Here is a 24,278-nt window from a genome sequence, read left to right as displayed (position 1 = left end):
AAAGTCATTCTCAGGAGAGGAGAACCTGTTGGGTTAGCTACGGAGCCGCAGTGTGAAAGAAAGGTGGTCCCTTGGCCTGGGTAGGAAATGCTGGGTCAGGCAAGGAACTGGCCGTGAGGCACCTCCTTCTTTGCAGGAGAGGGTCTGTGTTGGGCTGTAGCAACTCATTTAGTGTTGGAGCCCCTATATCTGCTCCCTGTCTATTCATTCATTCCCATTCGTGATGCCATCTTGGTCAAGGGCATCACCATCTCCTGGCATCCGAGGCTAGAAAGCCGAGTTGCTTTGTGTTCTTCATTCCATAATGAATACACTTGCATTGAGGGTCAAATGTGCTGTGCGCTGTAGTGGGTGCTTTACAAGTATTTTTGCATTTACTCGCCGTAATAACCCTCTAGTTTGGGTACCATTGCTTTTATTTTGCAAATGATAAAACTGATGCTAACAGGTTAAGCAACTGATTCCGACTTAAAACTCTGTGTCTGACAGCAGAAGCCACATTCTTTCCACAGGCTGCTACTTAGTGTTCTGTCTTTATCATCCTATGAGATCAACACTTCTCCAGGAATGGTTCCCAACTGTCTGCCTCAGAACCACCGCGGCTGTTAGGAAGAATTACGGACTGACTCATGCAGTCAGAATCTCTGGGAGTGGATGCCTCTGGCTTACTTCTGTAGCAAGTCCTGCAGGTGAGTCTGGTGTCATGTATGCGTGAGATCCCCCCTCCTATGGCCGATGGGCATCTCTGAGACTGGTCCGATTTCTAGAATTGCTCTCCACATTTTTGCCTCCTGTTCTGTATCCCATCGTAAAGGGAGAATGAGACAGATGAGCCATGGATTGATAGTTCATGGGTGGCTCTTTTAAAGGAAGAATAGTAGGAATGGGAGCAGGCTGACCCAGACAGGACACTGGTACATCAGCAGGGTCATGGGCCCAGTACCACCTGGAGACCATTTTTGCTAGCTCTTATCCCTGTTTAGAAAAGATGTTACACGTGTTCATGTTGGGCTTTGGGGATTAGTTCCGAGAAAACTTCGGTCCATGCGCGTGACGGTTGAAATCAGCTACCACTTATTGTTCACTATCTGTCAGGCACGATGCACAGTGCTTTGTGTGTATCGTCTAACAAGGCCAGGAGGCGGCTATTAATATGTTCTCGTGGTGTTGATGCAGAAACTGGGGTTTGGAGAAAAGGCTGAGTCACTTGTTTAAGGTCACATAGCTCAAAAGGATTGGAGCCAGAATTCAGATCCTGCCCATAGTACATGATATGTCTGGCTACTTCAGGATAAGCAAGTCTTGGGCTCAGTGACGTGAACTATCTTCGGATAATTCTGGCTGAATGGATCAACTGACGCTTCAGCCATTTGGCACTTGTGTTTTATTGAGCTTCAGGCTCTGCTAGATGCTGTGGGGCCCTCACCGGGTAAGAAGAGATACTTGCTACCAGAAACTCAGAATGTAATTTAAGAGAACAACTCATATGCAGGAAACTAATTATTCAGATGAGAGCTTGCTGGGAGTTTTGCTCTGTGGGCATGTGTATATGAGTATGTGTGAGTATATATGAGTGTGTGTGTGTGTGTGTGTGTGTGTGTGTGTGTGTGTGTGTGAGATGGGGGAAAGAAAGGGCGTGGGAAGAGAAGAAGGCAGTGCTAAGGGGGTGGGAGAGTCGGGGAAATGATGTGGCTCCAGAAGCTGGTGCACAGGGCATAGGGTACCCAGGGTCAATAGATAAGAGGCATCTATGTGGAGGTGACAGTCAAAGTCAAGTGAGCAGCACAGTCTATCCGGGGAACTTTGAAAACACCAATGCCTGGGCCGTACCGTAAAGAGGCTCATTTAATGGGCCAAGCTGGTGATTAGAGATACCGTGTTTCCCCGAAAATAAGACTTAGCTGGACCATCAGCTCTAATGCATCTTTTGGAGCAAAAATTAATATAAGACATGGTATTATATTATATTATATTATTCCCGGTTTTATAGTAAAATAAGACTGGGTCTTATATTAATTTTTGCTCCAAAAGACGCATTAGAGCTGATGGTCCGGCTAGGTCTTATTTTCGGGGAAACACAGTAGCTAAGTCATTTTTAGAAGCTGTCTTCGTGATCCTAATGACTAGTTGGACGGAGAACTGGGCAAATGCATGCTTTTCCAGTATCTCCGGGCTCCCCCTCTTTAGAATCCAAGCCGCAGCTCTTTCAACAGACTTCTTGCTGCTGGGCCTCCTTGTTCTCTCTTTCGTGCGACCGAGAGGTCAGATGACCACGTGTATGCCTGCAAGGAGAAGCCACCACCTGTCATTGTAAATCTAGTGCCATTTCATCACCTCCTTGCCCCATGTATTTTCAGTGTCTTACAACTACATCTGGATAGATGATTTGTTGTTTTTCCGCTTTGTAACAACTTGTGCAGTCACAGGGGGACGGGTACTGTGGTGCCGATGGGTTATTTCCCTGTAAATATAGGCTGGGTGAGTTTATTTATAGGAAATTATGATGATTACCTTTGATTGTGATTGGCCAGAGCAGGTTTTCACATGTCTCATCTTTCCTTAATTTGTTGTTGGGGAAAGACTTTCAAATAAACCACTTTTATAAAGGCCAAGTGAATCCCAACTACTTCAGAGAAACCTCCCCCCCTCCCCCCCAATGTGGGCACTTCAGTGAGGTCTGAAGATATGGTCAGAAATCTCCCCCAAAGAGTGAAAAAAGATGGAAAACTTGGGAGACAAGAGCTTTGTAGATGTTTTTTGACAATGCATGAAGGCAGCGGTTCTCAATCTTGGCTGCACATTAGAAGTTTCTAGGGAACTTAAAAATCAAAATCAAAGAGAACAAAAAACCCACATTGCAGGCTGCACCTTGGAACAATTGAATAAGTCTCTGAGTGGCGGCATTAGTACTTTTTAAAGCTCCTTAGATGAATCCAGTGTGTAGCCAAGGTTAAGTGAAAGGATAAAAGAGGCTTAATAAATAAGAGGGTGCCCCCAATAAGTTGCAAGGAAGAAAGACAAGTAAGAAGGCAAGGTTAAGGAATAGTTATATACAACAGTTTTGGAATGTGAAATACTTAAGTCCAGCCAGTTCTAAGAACTCAGCTTAGCCTTAAGAAACTGATGGCCAGTCTCCAAACATCCTTGCAATCCCCAGTTCTTGAGCCGTTTGCATCACGAGGCCCAGGGTACATGTGAGGGCTGATAATGAGAGCAGCACCCCGCTTCTTCTATGCCCCTTGGCCCAGGGAAGAAGGGACTTCAAGATCACCCTGATTCTCTTCGCAGCCAACGATCCAAATGGATCACTGCCAAGAGGATGAAGAAAGTGCTACGAGTGGGGATTGTGTGGTTGCTCTTCAGGGGTTGGGCTGGGAGGGCCCTGGCTCCTGCAGGAGTAGTTCTGCAAAGGGAACAGATGGATAAAGTGACACAGACAAGACACGAGTCCATCATCTGAGGTCTTGGGTGAACAGGTGCTGTCCTTTGGTCAGGATATAAGCAGTCAGCTGGGGACCTTTTAAAAACTGTTTCAGTTTTGTGATCATTTCAAACTTGCAAAAGAATTGTGAGAATAGTACAAAGAACTCACACCATTCATCCAGATTCACTAATTGTTCATTTGTAACCTCCCTCTCTCTAGATGTATTTTTCTGAACACTGAAGTTCAGAAAACCCTTTACCCCTAAACACTTCAGTGTGTATTCCCTATGAACAAGGACATTCACTTAACCACACAACTGTGGAAATAAACGAAGACCTACCAAATGAGAAAAGCAAAGGCTTTTCTGAGCTTGCAATGGCAAGGGAGTCGGCCACCATCCCTTGAATTTTGGCAGAGACTGAAAGGCAGGCAGAGGAGTGGGAGAGCTTTATAGTGGAAGGAATGGAGGTCTTCAGGTCCACCCTGATGGGAAGCTGTTGGCATGAGGAAGCTGGAGGCGGGCTAACCAGAAGCCGGTTACCCTATTGGCTAGGAGTGCAAGTTTGGCTTTCTCTGATTGGTCCTAAGTTGCAAGCAAGGGCACAAATCAGGGAAGCTGTCAGTTATTAATCAAGTCCTGGCCATTTGGGGCCAATTTTTACTGAATTATTGTTTAGCTTCCTGGATTGTCACTAGAGATAGCAAGCTGGCCACCTGCAATCTGACTGACAGCAAGCTGGCTACGTGAGCTGTTTATTGTAGATCATGGGTTGGTTTTCTGGGTAGGGTGCCCCAGGTTATGGCTCAAAGTTCTATTTTTATATATAGACTGGCCACTGTTCATTTGTATATTCAATCTCACAGTATAATAATCAAGTTCAGATTTAACTCTGGGATAAAAATACTGTTACCTAATTAACATACTCTCCATATTCAAATTTTGCCAGTTACCCCAGCCATATCCTTTATGGCAATCTTCCCCATCCCCCCAAAATGCAATGGAGGGTCATACATTGCCTTTAGTTGTCATGCCTCTTTGATCACCTCTAATCTGGAACAGTTTCTCAGCCTTTTTTTTTGTCTTTCACAACACTGACGTTTTTGAAGCACACAGGCCAGTTGTTTGTTGCCAGGGCCCTCCAGGCCTTGCTCCTTGAGTCATGTCCTAGAGCCTCCGGGAATTGTTTGGGTGTATGCAGCTCAGGTAACAGAGATAATCAACCCTTCAGTGAGGACACAGAAAGTCACGTCTCCAAGCAGGATGGAGGAGAAGCTAGTAAACAGAGAGTGGTACCCACACTTACGTCCTTTAGCAGCTAATCCTTCACGTGGCCAAGAGAGTTTGTGAAACATGTTTTGGTTCCATGTCTGGAAATATGTTCTTTCATTAGCTCAGCTTCCCTCTGCATTTTACATACGTAGACACTGTTTTTTTCCCCCCTCCTTCTTATCTCTCCTCTCTGCCTCCTCCCCACTTCAGTTTCTCATCTCTGCAAAAATGCCAGAAACGTTTCCCAGGCCCCGAGTGGAGAGGGCCAGGGTGTTCTTCCTGCAGGGTGGGGCACAGTGACAGCCGTTTGTCCCAGGATGGTTGAAATCGGCCTGTGTTCTTTAAGAAGATCAGGGAGACAGAGAAAGTTTTGTTTGGGGCCTGAATGGCTTTGGGGGCCTGCCACTCTGAAAACATTCACCATGGTCATTTTAAGCTGCTGTCAAAGAGTGATTTCTGGATCTGTTAACAGCCTGTATGGTAGTTAAAATCCCCTGTATCTTCATCCCTTTTAGTACACTGAGCAATAACAAGTTTTCATTTATGGGGGTTGGACTAAAATAAGTTTGCTCAGTGCCATGGTTAAGATTATAGTCTTTGGTGTCCGATTGTCTGGCTTAAATCCTGTCTTTGCTATCTAACCATGGGCAAATTGCTTAACCTCAGGTGCTTTAGCATTGAAATGGGGCAATATTAGCTGTTTTATAGGGTCAGAGGGAAGATTAAATGTCACGATAAATAGTGGCATTTAGCACAGTGGTTGGCAAATAATAGGCCATCGTTGAACGTTAATCATTATCATGACTTTGCTTATTATCACTTAACACGTTGCATACGGCGGGGTTTAAATCCCTCGTGAAGATTCTCATGATCCGTACGCAACGTGTTAAGTGGAAAATTAAAACTCATTTGCTAAAACTCATTTTTCATGGCCATTGTGGAAAGAGTATGGGTTTTGGTGTTACCCAGGGGTGGATTTAAATCCTGGCTGTGCCTATCACTAACTGGGTGATGTTGGATAAGTAAACCCTCTCTGAGCCTCAATGCTCCTCATCTGTAGAATGGGAATGATAATTTTTTTTTTCAAATTTGTCACGTCCAGTTGGTTAATAAAGGCAACTGCTAGTTATTTTCTTTACTCCTCCTCCCAACCCCTCCTGGCCCCATACCAACTGAGTCTTATTTCTCAAACAGGAAAGAGAGCAGCTCTATTTTGACTTGCACCAGGGCCATAATGGGGCTAGAATTCCTTAGGATCATTATTACCAGAGTTATTTACTATTTAATAAGCATCCATTGGCTCTAAAAATCTCTCACCAGGACAGACTCCTTGCAGTTTTTCTTTAGGTCCAGCCAAGAAAGAAAGTGTGAAATGGGGAAAGTTAGCTTTTCGTGTCTTGTTCATGCCTTTCTTCACTTTTGATGCCTCCAAATGGGGGTCCAGAGTCTCATGCTTCCTCCTGGTCCATCAGTTCTCCCACCAGATTCCTCTCCTCCCTCAGAAAAACCCCACCTTCTAGATCTTTCCCTTCTCATCTTCTTACTTAAATTATCCATCTTTTGTGGCAGCCTTTAGGACTTGTGAGGAAATGAGCAAACTAAGCTGGAAGCTCACTTGAGCTCAGGGGTAGTGGGTAGGCATTGATTAATGTGTCATTTTGTTCAGGGAATTTATTTGCATTTCACACTGAGGCCTTCAATCCTGGAATGCTGGACATTTTGGGGTGAAGAGAATTTACGAGGTTTGCACTCCTCATTTTGCTGTTAAGGTCAAGACCCCACAGTTCACAGCAGACCCTGGGTTAGAAGTCAGTTCTTCTGATTTCCAGTCCAGATTTCTTCCTGTGAAAATGAAGTCACGATGGGGATTTTGGATTTCAAAGTAGGCAAGTTGGGAAGATAGTTTTGGTGAGACGGACTGATGTAGTACCCCTTTTTCCTTCCTGAGCCCGAGGGCTGTGATATGTCTTGTATATAAACCACTCACCCAAATGTGCCAGTAATGGCTTAGGAGGGGATGATATTTCCATTTTTTGACTTAACTTTTGAGGTGCTTTTTTTTTATTATTAGTTTCAGATGCACAAGACAAAGTAATACTTAGACGTTTATCATTTATATCCCTGACACTGTGTCAACCCCCCTTCCCCCATCCACTATCCCTCTAACATCGCACAGAGCCATTACATTTCCACTGTTTCTATTCCTAATGCTGTACTCCGCTTCTTGTAATTATATACATATACATATACATATACATATACATATACATATACATATACATATACATATACATATATATATAAAAACTTGTAGGTGACATTCATTATTGTTCAGCTTCAGCTTCAGGTGTACAATGCAGTGATCAGGCATCTACATTATCCCTGAGGTGGTCTCCCTAATGAGACAAGTGTCCACCTGATACCCTACAAAATCTTTACCACATTATTGATTACATTCCCCAAATTAATTTTCAAAACCCCGTGGCCATCTTGTGGTTACTAACTATTTTCTAATCCCCTCACCTTCCCCCTTATCTGAAAATGGAACTACCTTATGATCCAGTAATTCCACTCCTAGGTATATATCCTGAGAAATCCAAAACTCTAATTCAAAAAACTTTATGCACTCCTATGTTTATTGCAGCACTATACACAATAGCCAAGACATGGAAACAACTGAAATGTCCATCAGCAGATGACTGGATTAAGAAACTGTGGTACATTTATACAATGGAGTATTATGCAGCCATAAAGAAGAAGGAAATCTTACCATTTGCAACAACATGGATGGACCTAGAGAACATTATGTTAAGTGAAGGAAGTCAGACAGAGAAAGACAAATACCATATGATCTCACTTATATGTGGAATCCAAAGAAAAGAATAAGTGAATGAACTAATCAGAAACAGTTTTGGAGACATAGAGGAAAAACTGAGGGTTGCTAGATGAGGTGCTTTTATTTCCCAAATTTAAAAAATACATTTTGTTAATTTGCACAGGGAAGAATAAATAGATGCTGTTATAGGAAAGATCATTTTGAATTCCCAAATCTAGACATATTCAATAACAACCACATTAAGAAGGAACTCTCCTTTCCTTAGTACCTGAGTTCTTCTCAGGGACCCAAGCTAGTGTCTGTGACTCTTCCGGGCCTCCAAACATGCCTGGTAGAAAGAAAGGGCCATGTATTGCTCTACACCTCTAACCCTCTCGTCTCACTGCCAGTGAGCCGGAAGCTTCTACTCCTTGCCCGAGGGATTGCTTCTATGAGGTCCCTATAAATTGCAAAACTGGAACATGAAAGATAACAATAAAATCATCACCTATTAGTGCTATGGAACGAATAATCATCAGATTAGTGAGGCATGGGAAGGGTGCAGAGGGCATGGAAATCAGGAGGGGTATGTTTGGACGGAGGGGGTCGGTTGATAGATAAAAGACTGAAGAAAGCAAACACTTCTAGAGCTTTCAGGTACTTCCTGAATGAGCCATTTCTAGGTGGGGAACCTTGGTGTGGGGAACAACTGAGAAACAGAAGGGAAAATTGAAGGTAGAGGGTGAAGTAAGGAGAAAGGTATTACTTAAAACAGAGTTGGGAGAAGGTTGCTGAAATAAATTTCACCTACTATGCAAGTTTACCAGCATTGACTCCATGTTTGAAAAGTTCCAATTTGAGCCCTGTCAAATGCCCACTTACACACTATTTGTCTGTTGGGACAGGTCGTGGGAAGAGGTGAATAGTCCACCAACTTAACTTACAGATATTTTTTTCCCCCTCTCTTTTACTTGTTCCCAAATAAACCATCAAGCAGGAAAGAACACGCAGACCTTGACTGGATTCATGGCTAACTAAAATGGGACTGTGGGAGTCCAGTGCCTGTAAATCAGCTTTCCTATCTGAGTTCTCAAAGCAAACCTTCCCCCAAGGCAGTTGTCTCAGCCAGAGTTCACACACACTGACCAACCCTTTGAAATTCTGTCTGCAGATAATGGCAGCCACAGCCGGCCTGTCTTACTGAGAGAATCCTGTTGTCCGTGATAGAATCCAGAAGAATCCCCAAGGTGGCTGATGAGCTTTGCCTTTTAGAGGATAAAATATAAGCAAGATTAAAAACACAGTTCACACTGTAGTTTAAAGAGGTCTTTAATCTTACAACCCTACATATTTCGGGGTTCTAAAATTAGGAAGATGGTTACGTCTCCCAAGTTCAATGTAGAATGAACTGTGGGTTAATGAGGGGTCACACACCACCATCTCCTCTACTGAGATTTTTATTGGCATGGGCTTTTCTTAACCTTGAGGTCCAACCAGATTTTAGGCTACAAATAGCTAATACTGGATTGTCAGGCCTCACGTCAAGGACAATTTGGGGACACAGGGTGGGGGAAAGTCGAAGTGTATGTGTGTGTTGGTTCTCTAACTTGTGTATCCAAATCATAGTTTTAGTTTATGGTGATCAGAATCACCTGGGATGCTTGCTTAAAATGTTTACTTAAAATATTTCTGATGATCAGAAATTAGGGGGAGGGGAGGTAGGCTAGAACTTTACATTTTACACAGCTTTTCCATGTGATTCTAATACATACCAAGGGTTGCTTTTAATGAGACCTGGCTCCTAAAATTTCTGGTATCTGCTTATCTCCAACCTAAATTTCCTATTCTTGAGAAAGACTGTTTGGCTTCGTGTTCCAGTTATCGACTGCAAATTACAAATAACCTCAAAACTTTGTGACTTAAAACAGTGGTTTTATTTTATCTCATGATTGATGAGTCAGGAATGTGGGCAGGACTCAGCTTTGTAGCTCCTGTAGCATCAGCTGGGGCTGCCGAAATGGGGCTGGAGGATCCATTTCCATGATGACACATTCACGTGACGAGCAGGTTGTTCCTGGGTGTCAGGACCATCAATGGGGAGACCTCAGGTCCTCTCCACATGGGCCTCTCCATGGCTTCCTTACAGCACTGCAGCTGGGTTCCAAAAGCAAATGCTCTGAATGACCAGGTTGGAAGTTGCAAAGCTTCTTCTGACGTGGCCTCAGAAGTCAGACAGCATCATGTCTGCTATATACTGTTTGGTCAAGAAATTCACTAAGACCAACCGAGATTCAAGCATAGGTGAAATAGACTTCACCTCTTGATGTGGAGAGTAGCATGTGCATAGAGGGAGGAAATGAATCTGTGGTGGAATCTTTGAAGCCTTTCTGCTGCCCTCTGCTTGGGTCAGATGGTGACCTCCAGCTCAATCAGTAATGGACACAGGAAGAGGCACATAGTACAGATTTAGCCATTGAGGATTCAAACTGGCATATTGAGGAGAGCACCACTGAAAGGAGAATTGTTATGAATCTTGCAGTCAATATATTAGGGGGATGGTCAAGTAAATGAAGGAGGCAATATTATGTCATAGTTAAAAGTATGGGTTTTGCAATTGGTCTGCCTGGCTTCAAGTTCTGTATCTGACCTGCTGTACCAACTTAGACCAATTGCTCAGACTTTTATCTGTAAACCATAAGCAAAATGATTTTATCCAATTGTGGTAGCCAGCCTTCCAAGATTGTCCCCACTGGTACCTGTTTCCTGATATTCATGTCCTTGGGTAGGCTGACCTGTGTACCCAGTAGAATATTATGAAAACGTTGGAATGTAACTTCTGAGTGTAGGTCATAAAAGACTGTGCGTTCCTTCTTGCTCTCTTTTGGATTATTTTCTCTGGGGTTGCCATGTTGGGAGGGCACTCAAGTAGCCCTAGGGAAGGGTTGATGTGACAAGGAACTGAGGCCTCCTGCTAACAGCCATACGAGTGAGCCATCTTGGAAGTGGATTGGTCATTCAGCCTCAGTCAAACCTTCAGATAAAACACGTTGAATACCTGGATAACATCTTGACTGTAACCTCATGAGAGACTGCTAGCAAGAGCCACTCACCTGAACCACTTGAGAATCCCTGACCCATAGAAACGGTGTGAAATAATAAATGCTTATTGTTTTGTTAAGCCACTAAGTTTTGGAGTAACTTGTTATGCAGCAACAGATAATAGGTCATTTAACTTATCTGAGCCTCAGTTTATTCATTTGTTAAACAGGGACAATGTTACCTGCCCTAGCTTTTTGCACAGAACAAAGAAGGTGAGTGAGAAATCACAGGTCTACCATCCTTATCTAAAATCCTAGGAGCAAGATGTATTTTGGTATTAAAAGTTTTCAGCTTTTATTAAAATAATAAGATGCACGATGTACTGCATATTCTAAAATCCCCCACTGGGGACTGAGTCAGCACCTCATTATCAAATGGTAATATTCCTGCATCAAATTGTATGAATATGCACCCCACATAGGATAAATAAAGATGAAAAATAGTCTCATGTCACTTTTTGCTGTCAGGATTTGCTGCCAAATGAATTTGTTGCAAATATGCAAAAAAGAAATAAACAAGCAAAAAAAAAAAAAAAGGTATTCAGAGCTTTTTTAGATTTTTGGAATTGTGACAGGAGATTGTGGATTTGTATGGTTTTTATCATCCCAGATTGATATCTTCCCAAACACTAGCACCCTGTATTTTCTAGTTAGTCTCTGGTTATCTTTTTCATTTATTCAGATTGATGAGGAAGAGACCAACATGGCCTCCATCACTCTTTGGAAACCCAAGGAATGGATGGTTGAAGCACTGGAAAAAACAGAGTTCCAACTAGAGAACCAATCTCTCCCATTATGAATTTAGTTCTCATTTCTGAGACAGCACCTGGTAGTCATGACCCCAGAGGAGGCCAGTGAATCATCCAGTCATGGGGTTTGTAGATGATTCAGCAAGATCGAAGTGGTATCAGGAGTGCTTTTGGCTGAAGTTCTAGAAGGTGCTGATTACACATCCAATTATGCAACTGGCCCGAGGCTTGCATTGTGATACAACCTGATTCTCACCCAAACTAAGCATGTGAGACAGGGCCCTCACCTGGTAGAGCATGTTCTCCTGATAGATCTCAGGCTCTTGGAGACCAGGGAGATTGTTCCTGACAAGATGGTTCTCTTTCCCCTCCTCAGAGAATGAGAGGTGGAATGAGAGCCACCCCTCTCCATATTTATCCTCTCACCATCATCCTCTTCCTCTAAAGGAAGATCAGAGATGATTTGGGGGAACCAGAAATGATTCCTTTGTCATATCCTCTTGATGTGTTGTCTGCCTTCATGGTATGAGGTGGGGTCCTCTCCAAGCTGAATCAATTCCTAATGTCCAACATTCGATAACTGGAGACTCATTCAAACGGAATAAGACTTTATCCCCTGTTCTTGTACTCAGGGTACTGTACAAGAACTAGAAATCATGAGCTTGGGTTCAAACCCCATCACTGCTGCTGACCGTGATTTGGCCAACTTACTTTATCTTTCTGAGGTTCATTTTTATGAATCAAGTGCAGAAAAAGGGGGCTCCACTAGCTTTAATATTCTACAGTTATCTTTGAGAAGACGATCTATGAATTCTTTCCCTTTCACTCTTCATTTATCCAACAAACATCTGTCGAATACTCGCTGTGTGCACTGTTCTAGGCATGGAAGATACACTGTCTCTGCTCACAGTTTATGTTTTACTGTGATAAGGCAGAAAACACATAAATCTTAAAAGAGGAAATGGGAGGTAGTGATAAGTGCTGCAAAGAAAATAAAGCAAGATAAGGGGCTAAGGAGTGAAGGTGGGGGTGGTGGAGTAACAACTACTATTAGGTTGGTGCAAAAGTAATTGCAGTTTAAGGTTAAAAATAATTGCAAAAACTGCAGTTACTTTTGCACCAACCTAATACACTAGATAGTGGTCAGGGAAAGATCCTGGGAGGGAGGTGACATCCGAGAAGAAATCTGATAGACATTCAATAATATCTGTTGAATGTATGAATGAACAAGAAGGAATTAGTCATGGGAATATCTGGAGGAAGAACATTGAGGGCAGAGTAAACAGCAGATGTAAAGTTCCCGAGTTAGGAATGACCTTGACATATTTGAAGACTAGAAAGAAGATGGTGGAGCTGAGCCATAGTGAGTAGAGTGGGTGGTCAGAGAGAAAGTCAGAGGTAACCAGGGCCTTGTAGGTCAGATTAGAGAGTTGAGTTTTATTCTGAGTGCAAAGGGAAACACCATTGGAGAGTAAAATAATTTGCTTTACACTTTAAAAATACCGTTCTACAATGTAATGCCACTTCCCACCCACCAGGATGACTAAAATGAAAAAGACAGACAATATCAAGTGTTGTTGAGATGTGGAACAAGTGGAACTCCCATACACTGCAGGTGGGAGTAGAGATTGGTATGACAGCTTTGGGAAATTGATTGGCCATATCTATAAAGCTGAACATGTGTACACCCTATGACCCAGCAATTTCATTCCCACTTATATACTCAACAGGTATGTGTACATATGTTCATCAAAAGATATACATAAGGGCCGGCCTGGTGGCTCAGGCGGTTTGAGCTCCATGATCCTAACTCCGAAGGCTGCCAGTTAGATTCTCACATGGGCCAGTGGGCTCTCAACCACAAGGTTGCCAGTTCAACTCCTCAAGTCCCACAAGGGATGGTGGGCAGCGCCCCCTGCAAGTAAAATTGAACACGGCACCTTGAGCTGAGCTGCCTCCCAGATGGCTCAGTTGGTTGGAGTGCTTCCTCTCAACCACAAGGTTGCCGGTTTCAACTCCCGCAAGGGATGGTGGGCTGTGCCCCCTGCAACTAGAAATGGCAACTGGACCTGGAGCTGAGCTGTGCCCTCCACAACTAAGACTGAAAGGACAACAACTTGAAGCTGAACGTCACCGTCCACAACTAAGATTGAAAGGACAACAACTTGACTTGGAAAAAAGGCCTGGAAGTACACACTGTTCCCCAATAAAGTCCTGTTCCCCTTCCCCAATAAAATCTTAAAAAAAAAAAAAAAAAGATATACATAAGAATGTTCATAATAGCTCCAAGTGGGAAACTACTCAAACATGCAAGAGTAACACAGATACACGAATTGTGGTATAGTCATATACAGAGGGTGCCAAAAAAATGTATTCACACTTTAAGAAAGGAAAAAACTATTAAAATTGTAATACTCAATATATACCGATAACAAAAGATGAACACAAGTCACATTTGACTTCCGCAATGACAAGAGGTGCTCAAAGTGGTTACCATCAGCGTCCAGACACTTCTGATGACGGCAAACTACTGCTTGAGCAACGTGGACCAACGTGTCCACTTGTATACATTTTTTTTTGCACTCCCAGTAGTTGAATACTAAAAGCAACAAGAATGAACAGACTATAACTACACATACCAACATGGCTGAATTTCACAGACTTAATGTTGAGCAAAAGAAGTCATGCCAAAGAGTTCAAACTATCCAGTTCCCTTTCTAGAACTCGATTAGCAGGTACAACTAGTCTGAGGTGTTGGAAGTCAGGACCGTGGCTCCGCTTGGAGAGTCTAATGACTGGAAAGAAGTGTGGAGGGGCCTTCTGAGGTCACATAATGTCCTGTTTCTTGATTTGAATGCCGGTGACACGTGTATTTGGTGGCTTTCTCTAATCATCCCTTTGCTCTTGCTTCTCCAGGCCCGATGGGCCTTGAGCCGTGAAAGAGGGAATGAAGCATGATGAGGTTCATCCATTTTATAGAGAAGGACATGGCTGTGTAGCGACCTGCCCAAGGTACAGGGAGAGCCAAACCTCAAATCCGGGTTCTTTGATGCTTTGCATGAGGCCCACTGATTTTTCCATATTGCCTTGCAGGATTGCATCAACTGGTCTCTCAGGCCTCCCTCTAGCTCCATGGCTTAGAAATGTCACATTTGCATTTGAGAATTTGAATCTTGAAGCTAGTCTAAGAAAGTGTAGTGTTTCAAGCTTTATCTTTGTTTATAGAGCCTTCTTTCTCACTACATTTTTTAAAAGCGATGTTTTTGATTAAGGGGATAAAACATTATAATTTTTAAAAAATGAAAATGAAAAAGAAAGATTGGAGGCCCATTAAACTCTGGGAGAAGAAATAGTAGTTTTCAATTTTGAGATTTTTTTTTTCCAACCCCATTGCATGGACATATGGAATTGTGTGTGACACATTTCTGCTCTAACCACAGAATTTCATGAATTTTCAGTCACTGAATAATGAAATAAATCATCATTCTAGATGAAAAGAAGGAGGCAGTTTTGAGGGCAAAAATATTTCCTTGAAAACTTTGTGAGAAACTAAGGCCTCAGCCACATTGAGTGGGACCGAGCCCTTAAAGGAAAAGTGTCCTATGCTTTTGGCATGAAAGAGCCGGTCACTGTTCCCGTAAGGTGAGGAGCTAGTGGCCACGTGTCTGAGATCTATTTAGTCTCTGCTTCTGTATGTCTACAGCTATAGTTAATAGTTAAGCATTGTTTGTTAATAGGCACATAAGAGAGTTCTCTTTTCGGCCAGTTGAAGAGGACGGGCTGTGAGGCAAGAAAATAGCCTTCCCCAAGTGCCTATTGGGTGGGTTCTCCACTACCGTTTTATTTGTTACCTAATCAAGTGGAGGCTGTTCATTCTCGCACACAGAAAGGACCTCTTGGGTATGGAGGCAGAGCTCGAATTCTTCCATGCATGAAACCACTGAACGGATTTAAGCAAGGAGGAGATCTGGCCAGATTTTTATCTTTCAGGGCGATAAATGGAGTTATTGTTTCTCCACTTCTGCTAAAATGGCTTCTCCAATCCTGCCTTCTGGTGGCAGGGGTAGAGCGAGTGACAACTGAGGAGAGTGGAGCCAGGGACAGTAGTTGGCGGGCCTGGTGAGATATCATTGCATCCCCATCGAATACACCCATGAAACACTGCCCTCTCCTCCATCCCATCTTTCTGCTGTCACTGTCATTTACAATGTCAATGTCACTATAAATCTTAAATGTCATTGTACATTTTACTTCTACATCCGTTGTTACCCACACCGTTCAGTTACTATTTTTGCTTTAGGCATTTATGTGTCATCTTGAGGGCTTCTTCCCCATCAAGCCTGAGAAGGAGGGGACTGTCCTAATTCCTAAAATGTAATTTGGGCTGGCCCGTCCTAGTGGGGTTGAGTGACTTGCCTAGGGTCTTCTTTCGTGTTGGAAGATCTGGAGGGTGACTGCTCAGGATTCTGTGGTCTCATCGTCCCCTCCGGTAGAAAGATGGGGAGAAGGGCAAGTGCTCACCGTCCTCCCTGAGGGACACAGAGGTGTGAAGGAAGGTCTGTGGAGGGAGAGGGCGATTACCGTGGTCCCAACCTGCCTTAGGAAGGAATTGAATGGTGAAGGAGCCAGCACGAGGTAACAGAAACTTGGACACTTTTATTCCATCTAACCTTCTTATTTTACGGGTGAGGAAATCAAGGTCCAGAGAAAGGAAGTCAATGATAACAATTGTTATAAATTGTTGAATGCTGGCTGCTTTATGGAATCCAACGAGAGTATATTAGTTTCCTAGGGCTGCGGCAACAAATCACCACAAACTTGGTGGCCTAAAACAACAGAAATTTATCCTCTCACAGTTCTGGAAGCCAAAAGTCCAAAATCAAGGTGTCGGCTGGGCCGCCCTCCCTCCAGTGGCTCTAGGTGAGAATGCTTCCTTGCCTCTTCCAGTTTCTCATTGCTTCAGGCATTCTTTGGCTTGTGGGCAGCATAACTCCAAGCTCTGCCGTCATCTTCTTGTGGCTTTGCCGTCTCTGTCTCAACCCTGCCTCAGCCTTTCTCTTGTCATTGGATTTAGGATTGACCCAGATAATCCAAGTTGACCTCCTATTGAGATTCTTTATATAACTACATTTGCAAAGACCCTTTGCCCAAATAAGGTTATATCATTTGGGAGGCTGGGATTCATCCTACTACAGAGTGATATCATTAGCGGCTCCATTTTGCCAAAGAAGACACTGGTGCTCAGAGACGTTAAGAGACCTTCCCAAGGCCACACCACCAGCGAATGGCTCTTTGCAGTATATTTACTAATAGTAGTGGTATTAACGGTAACTCACAGGCAGCACTGACATATATTAATTCAGTTAATGCTCTCAAAAACTCTATGAGAAGACAGGTATTGTCATAATCCCCATTTTAGAGATGAGGAAACTGAGGCACAGAGGGGTTGGTTAATTTTCCCAAGGCCACACAGCCAGTGAAGAACAGAGCCAGGCACTCTGGCTTAGTCTGTGCTCTCATCCTTTCAGATACTGCCTTACATGCACCTCCACAGACGCAAAAGGTCACCAGACAAACCATTTGTAAGTGATGTTTTCAGTGGAGCCTGGGGAGTTTGAAAAGGGGTTCTCTAAGGTGGACCCCCAAAATCTAGTGTGGCAGACAGACCTGGCAAGGTTGCAGATGCACGGGACTTGTACAGACCCCCTGGGCAAGGAGCACTCCTCTGGATTTGGCAGGACTCCCTACCTGTCTGGAAGCTTTCGCCTCCTGGCTGGAGCCTTGCAACTGCTCTCTCTCTTCCTTGCTCCATACCTCCTCCCCTTTCCATGTCCAGCAGGGACCCGTTCCCTGCGGATTCTGCCACCTTATCTCATGTGCCCTCCCTTCCCTGTACTCCTCACCATTACGTTAGTGTCCATAGCTCATCCTCCCCCCTCCCTGGGGACAGGAAGGGCCTCCCATCTAAAGTCTCCAGACTTCTCCATCCTTCCATTGGCTGCCTTCAGGGCGATCTTACAACACTCACCTAGAGAAAGACCTTCATGCCCTCCCCATGGCCAGTTTAACCCCTTCTTCAGATTGCACCCCCCATGGCATTCTAAAACCTTACCTCCTCTCTGCTTTGTGCCGCATCCTGAAGGCCTGGACTGCCATTCATTCATTCACTCATTCGTTCATTGAACAAATCTTTGTTGATTGCCTTGTCGGTGTCAGGAACCAGAAAAGCAGATGTGAACAAGGCAGCCCACGTTCTCCAGCCTCATGGAACTTCCATTCCGGGGGGTCGGGAGGGGCATCAACTAACTAAACTCAGGAAAAACATGAAATAATTACGATAAAAGCTGTTAAGAGAAGAAATGAGGGGTGAGGAAGAATGAGGCAGTGGGTTGTGTGGAGGCTACTTGAGATAGGGTGATCAGGATTGGGGCCGAAGAGGTGCCAGAAGGTTCCTGTGATAACTGAGCTGGGTAATGTAGGTACAGTGCTTAGTAAAACGGCAATAAATATTAGCCATTATCACTCACGCCATTGACCAAACTCTTTTTTTTTTTTTTTTTTTTTTAAGATTTTTATTGGGGAAGGGGAACAGGACTTTATTGGGGAACAGTGTGTACTTCCAGGCCTTTTTTCCAAGTCAAGTTGTTGTCCTTTCAATCTTAGTTGTGGAGGGTGCTGTTCAGCTTCAAGTTGTTGTCCTTTCAGTCTTAATTGTGGAGGGTGCAGCTCAGCTCCAGGTGCAGTTGCTGTTGCTAGTTGCAGGGGGGGCGCTGCCCACCATCCCTTGCGGGAGTCGAACCAGCAAACTTGTGGTTGAGAGCCCACTGGCCCATGTGGGAATCGAACTGGCAGCCTTTGGAGTTAGGAGCATGGAGCTCTAACTGCCTGAGCCACCAGGCCAGCCCCTGACCAAACATTTTTTGAGGGCTAATTGTTACACCCATAGACACCCGTGATCTTGGTCTCCAGTGGAGAATTATCTGGGCTCCCTCAAACCCATTAGCGTTCTTAGTTTTGCTGTTCAGATAAGTAAGCCAAATAAATCTATACCCAAAGTGGGGATTAATTCTGTTTTCGTCTCTAACACTCCACAAAAGATAACTGTCTCAGACGCCCGGCTAATGAATTCTATTATTTTTCTCTGTGGTCTTATCTTCAGCATTGATGTCTCCACACTGCTTCCCTTCCAGCTCCTTTCAGAAGGTTTTGATTTTGCAGCTGCCCTGAGGTGGCCTGTTGTCTCTGAATGTGGGTAAGGCTGACGGGTCTTTTGGGGAAACTGAAAAGCAGCCTCTGACTTTGAATAGGACATACTTCTGTGCTTGCGTCTTCCTAGCTTTCAAACACCTCGGATCTTTGAATCTCTGTGTCCTCAAAGCACCATTTTCTGGATCATTGACTTGTAATGGGAGCATTGCTGGGGAATTCTGGATCTCAGGCCCTGGAATCCTAATTAAACCAGACAAGCGAAATGAAGAGGAAAAGAGACTTGTGGGTATCTTCAGGGAAACAAAACCAAATTCCCCACAAGAAGGGAATGACGTGGCATTTGAACAAGAGCCTAGAATTCCTATAAGATTGCGTGAGAGCTGACATTTCAGAAACCAGACCCGCTCCCCCACCCTTAGCATTGCCTTCTGCTTTAAGGTGCAGCCTCTCCTGACATCTCCCCAAAGGCTTATGTTGTCAACACTGGGAAAAGGACACTGTGGGGGACATTGTGCTAACAGATTCATTCTCTTAGATAATTTCTCATGGCTGACCCAGGGCTTCATCTCATGGACCCTGATTCCTTCTTGATTAGCATTTGGCAAATGTGACTTATCTTGGACTTTTGGAAGCATCTGAGAAGCTGTCGTATATATATTGGCCTTGGAATCCATTAAAAGAAATTTGCTAGTCCCTGTGAAATGGTTTCGTTCAGTTCAATACACTTACTGAGGGGCTTCTGAATGCCTGGCCCCATTGTTATCGCAGTGAAAGAAATGGCGATTGTCCATGAGATGCCTCTGATGACAAGTGGGGAGAGAAAGATGGGTCCATGCCGTGGTGGCCCAGCCTGAGGCAGAGTGGAATGAGGGTGCATCAGGGATGCCTTCTTGGGGGAGATGGTAGCCTTAGTTGGCTGAATAGTGCCTTCCCCCACATTCACATCCATCCAGAACCTCAGGATGTGACCGTAATTGGAAAGAGTGTCTTTGCCAATGTGATATGGGAAGGATCAAGATGAGATCATACTGGATTCGGATGGTCTCTACATCCAGTAAGAGACAGAAAAGAGCACCCAGGGAAGAGGCCACGTGGTGATGGTGGCAAAGGATGGCCAAGTTTTCCTGGAGCCACCAGGAGCTGGAGGAGACAAGGAAGGATCCTCCCTTAGAGCCTTCAGAGGGAGCATGGCGCTGCCGACACCTTGATATTGGACTTCCAGTCTTCAGAACTGGGAGGGAACACATTTCTGTTGTTTGAAGCCACCCAGTTTGTGGTAGCTTGTTATGGTGGCCTTGGACACCAATACAGTATCTCAGTATGTGAGCTGAGTCGTGAGGGAGAGCTGCCAGTCTTGCTACTTGGTTTCCCATCCCTTTTCCTCGTGTGAGCAGATCAAGATGGGAGAACTCCATTGGTCTGTGAGGTACGTGACAGCAGGAGCCTCGTTTACCTCATTATTTACTCCATAACCCCCCATTTACCACCATATATAGCACGTAGTGTTTCTTGTCAATATTTGTTGAATGAATAGGTAACAGTGTGTGTGAATACATGAATGAATGAATGAATGAATGAATGAATGAATGAATGAATGAATGAAGAAAGTGGTGCTTTCAGAGGTGGACCAGTTTGCAAGCTGCAGGAAATAGGGTTCTCAAGTGGAAAAAACCATGGCAGCTGGAGTGGAAGGGCTATTCCAGGTGGTCTAGATCAGGCGCTCTTCCTGACCTGGTAAAAGTGGGCATTTAGGGAGGTTTTTCATGGAGGGTGTGCAGACCAGCCAGTAATGAAGACAAAGAGGACCGAATGGGGAGGAGGAGAAGGCCCTCTGCCATGTCTATTGCCCCCTCGATGCCAGACACTGTCCTGCGTCCGTTAATGTCCATCATCTTTCTCGTTATTCTTGGAACAATCCTGTAGGTGAGTCAAAATCCCCCCATTTTCCAGATGTGGAAACTGAGGCTCAGAGAGGTGAAGTAACTTGTCAAAAATTACATTGCCAGGAAGGGGCAGAACCCGAATTCAGGCCCAGGTCTCTTCTGCTCCTGTTTCTGTGCCGTACAATATGCTGCTTCCACTAACCAGAGTTATGGGATGGGAAGGTCGTCGGGGACCCTGAGGCCGGAAAAGGCTTCTATGCCTGGGAACAGGGGAGTTCTGGGGATCCGATCACATGAAGGCCATCAGCTGTGACCTTTGGCTTGTCTGGAATAGGGTTCAAGGGCAAAAATCAATGTAATATTTTTCCTTACCATGTTTCCTACTACTCCAAGTTATATTTTTCATTGTTGTCAGATTTGCAATAATAATCATTTTAAAGGTTAGATACCATCTGTTCCTACTTGATTTAAACCCCAATGTGTCTGATAATTAAGCCCTTCTTTTCACCCAGGGCAGCCCAGACACCCCAGTGGTATTTAGGACCCATTCACTTGTGCATCTGCTGATTCATTTCACAAACATGTGTCATCTGTGTGCCAAGTACTGACTGAACTTGGCTTAGGGGTTCATAGGACACTAGCCACCCAAATGCTGGAAGAGCTGCCCTTCCAGGTCCATTCCACAAGCCTCTGTAGTGCTACAATGTGAAAAGGAGCTGAAATAGAGGGAAGGAGAGGAGAAAGGTTGGAGAAGTCTCCAGAGAGGAGGTGAAGGCTGAGTAAGAGTTCACTAGGCGGGATGGGGAATGGCATCATAGCAGAGGGAATAGCCTGTGCAAAGGCACAGAGTCATGTTGGAGTGGGGCAGGAGGGTGTCGGACATTCTAAGAAGGACAATGTGTTTGAGTAAAACCAGTCACAGCCCTCGTCCTCTGGGACGAATACCCTTTTTTGTTACAGGTGGCGAAGGTAAATTCAGCTCATGATGGAACTTTGGTTTTAAGATGTGGACACTGGGGACTTCCTGTTGTTCAGAGAGAGTGCATGTAGGGGAGGCTGAGGCAGGATCATAAAGAGGAAATCACCTGGAGGGGAGACTGGAGGCGCCAGGCAGAGGGATCACCTTTGGAGCCACCACTGCTTTTGGGGAGAGAGTCAGGAAGGTCTGAATGGGGCGGGGCCAGGATGCCAGCAGCTCCATCCTGCTGGGGTCATGTTACTCTGCTGGAGGACAGCTGTGTCTTGCTCAGGGAATACCTGACAGTGGCCTCAGCACAGCAGCACTTTTTCCAGGTCGCCTGCTGGGAGTCAGGTCTAGGGTGGGGGAGGTTTCTAGTGCTGACGACTAGCAGCTCCTCCAGGGCCCCACTTCTTACGTCCCCTGCTGCATTTTCGTCCCTCTGTCACTACTTTCTCTGCTCAGGCTCCTGTCCTGCTCACGGGTGTATGTTGGGGCAGGTTGTGAGCTATGTGTGTTATTGTTTTCTTGCCCTGCTCTGCTTCATTTTCCTCCCCTTGTTGTCTGTCGAGATGACTTGTCAGGGGAGTTGACGTGTTTTAACTTAAAAGGTTTCAGTTTAACTGCTGCTGGCTAAATATATTTTGACCTCAGTTCTGGACTGTGACTCTCTACTCAGCCATCGAGACCAAGGAAGCCTGGTGCCAAAACCCTTCTCTCTTTCTTTCTTGGACTGAGCTTATCCTCAGCAGATTGGAAAGGATCTCTTGTGTCCTGAGGTCGTTCTTTGCAATCCAGTTCAGATATGGAGTTGGCCAGTGGGATGCCCAGGTGTGTGAATGGACCTGCCACAGAGGCATCTTATGTGATGCACGAAGCTGGCCTGCCATACGTGTCCAAATGTGTCTGGCCTTCATCCCATCTTTTTTTTTTTTTTTTTTTTTTTTTATAAAACCCAGCAGGCAATTTTCATATTCTGTGTCCCACGAAGGGTTGCACAAGCTCTGAGTAGCCACACACTCTGTCAGCGTATTAAATATTGGACTGAGACGAAGGGAAAAGAAATTCAAGGCATTAGCAACTCTCTGACAGAAGGTTGTTGGAGACCACAAAAGGAATTTATAGACAGCAAGAGTCCCACTTTTAATGCCAGGCAAAGAGGGTCCTTAGACAAAGCCCGTCAGCTTCCAGGCTCGACCCAGATCGGCCATTTCACTTCTTCCCCCACCCAGGCTCACCAAACTCAGTTCAGGGTGGGAAAGGGGAAGGAAAGAGAGGACACAGCTGTCCCTTAGCACAGGATCTGGGGGGCTTAAACTAGTGCCTCCACACACGACCCTCTAAGTATGAGATGGAGATCCCAGAGACAATGGAGAGTCAGCCTCTATATTAATTTGCTAATTCTTTAATCCGTTCATCATGTATTTATTGCGGATGGATACATACGTGGCCTTCACTGAGTCCAGCCCCGGGAATGCAGAGAACAGGGCAGATATAAGGGTGTAGAGGGGAAGATGGTGATCAAGGCATTACAAGTAGGATGAGGGTCTCAAAGGGAAAAGCACAGCAGTATAAGGGATAAAGGGGACATTTCCTGGGTGAGCTCACCCACGCAGGGGTGGAGGGTACACAGAAGGCCTCCGTGGCGCAATGACTTTACATCTGGCGCGTAAGGTATAAATGGAAATACCATCAGGGGAAGAGGGGAGAGAGGCGTGTATTAGGCAGGGGTAATTGCAAGTGCAAAGGCCCTGAGACAAGAGAGAGGAGAGGGGAGGTAATAAAGGATGGGTGGAGCAGAGACAACTTAGGCCAGCGGGAGAGGAGTGGCAAACGGTGAGGACAGAAGGATCGGAAGGTGCTAGACCTTAGAAGGCCCTAGAGGCCGTGTGAAGGACTGGGGACTCTAGGCAAAGGTCTCTGGGAAGCCATGAACTCGTTTTAAGGAGGAGAGTAACATGAGCAGGTTTGTGTTTTAAAAAAGATTCCTCTGGCTATTGTTTGAGGAAGGATCAGAGGGACAGGAATGGAAGCAGTGGGTCCAGTCAGGGGCTGGTCAGGAGATGACGATGGGTTGCACCCAGGGAAGCAGCCAGGAAGGTGGAGGGACTGGAGGTGTTTGTGGTCTATTTCAGGGTGTCACTGACAGGACCTGTTGATGGATCTGATAAGGACGTCAGGCAAGGCATCGCTTAGCAGAGCCCTGAGGGAGGTGAGGGAGTGAACCACGTGGGGGTGTGATATCTGGGGAAAGCATTTTTAGGCAGAGGGCACAGCAAGTGTGAAAACAGGAAGCGGCAACTTGCTTGGAATGTGTGAGTCTGGAGGCCAGTGTGGCTAATGCTGAATGAGAGAGGGACGGGGTGGGATGTGAGACCAGGAGATGTGAGCAGAGTCTCATGGTGGTGGTGGTGGTGGGGGGGGTGGTGGTGGTGGCAATCTTTCAGGTCCCTGAAGGTCATCTGAGAAAGCTGGGAAGGTTTGGGAGGATTTTAAACAGGTCCAAGACCTGATATGACTTACTTTTCTGTCTGTAGAGGATCACACAGACTGCTGTGTTGAGAAGAGATTCAGGGGGCAACGATGGAAGCAGAGAGACCCGTGAGGAAAGGGTTGTAATAGTCCTGTGGGGACAGAGTCCCAGAGAGCAGTTTCCAGGCTCTTGGCCTCACGTGGAGGGGTGCTGACTCGGGTAGTAGATGGCCATCAGCTGTGGCTAATTGACCATCAGCTGTAACCAGTTAGCCAATTAGCCACTGATATAACTGCTGCGGCTGCGTTGGTTGGTCAGTCGGTTGGTTGGCAGGCAGAGAAGCGGACAGCAGGTTGTAGGTCATGTGGATCCAGACTCCAGTGAGACTGTAGTGCCTGC

At 45.1% G+C, this 24,278-nt stretch overlaps 1 protein-coding gene across 1 annotated transcript in view; it reads left to right on the top strand.

The window, feature by feature from the left end:
* Positions 1 to 24,278, top strand: part of NTAQ1 (N-terminal glutamine amidase 1) — a 213,786-nt gene that overhangs the window by 135,673 nt on the left and 53,835 nt on the right. The gene's annotated exons all lie outside the window — the stretch shown is intronic.

The sequence above is a fragment of the Rhinolophus sinicus genome, linkage group LG12, assembly GCF_036562045.2.
Source record: "Rhinolophus sinicus isolate RSC01 linkage group LG12, ASM3656204v1, whole genome shotgun sequence".
Taxonomy (NCBI): domain Eukaryota; kingdom Metazoa; phylum Chordata; class Mammalia; order Chiroptera; family Rhinolophidae; genus Rhinolophus; species Rhinolophus sinicus.
This window is presented reverse-complemented; position numbering and strand designations above follow the sequence as displayed.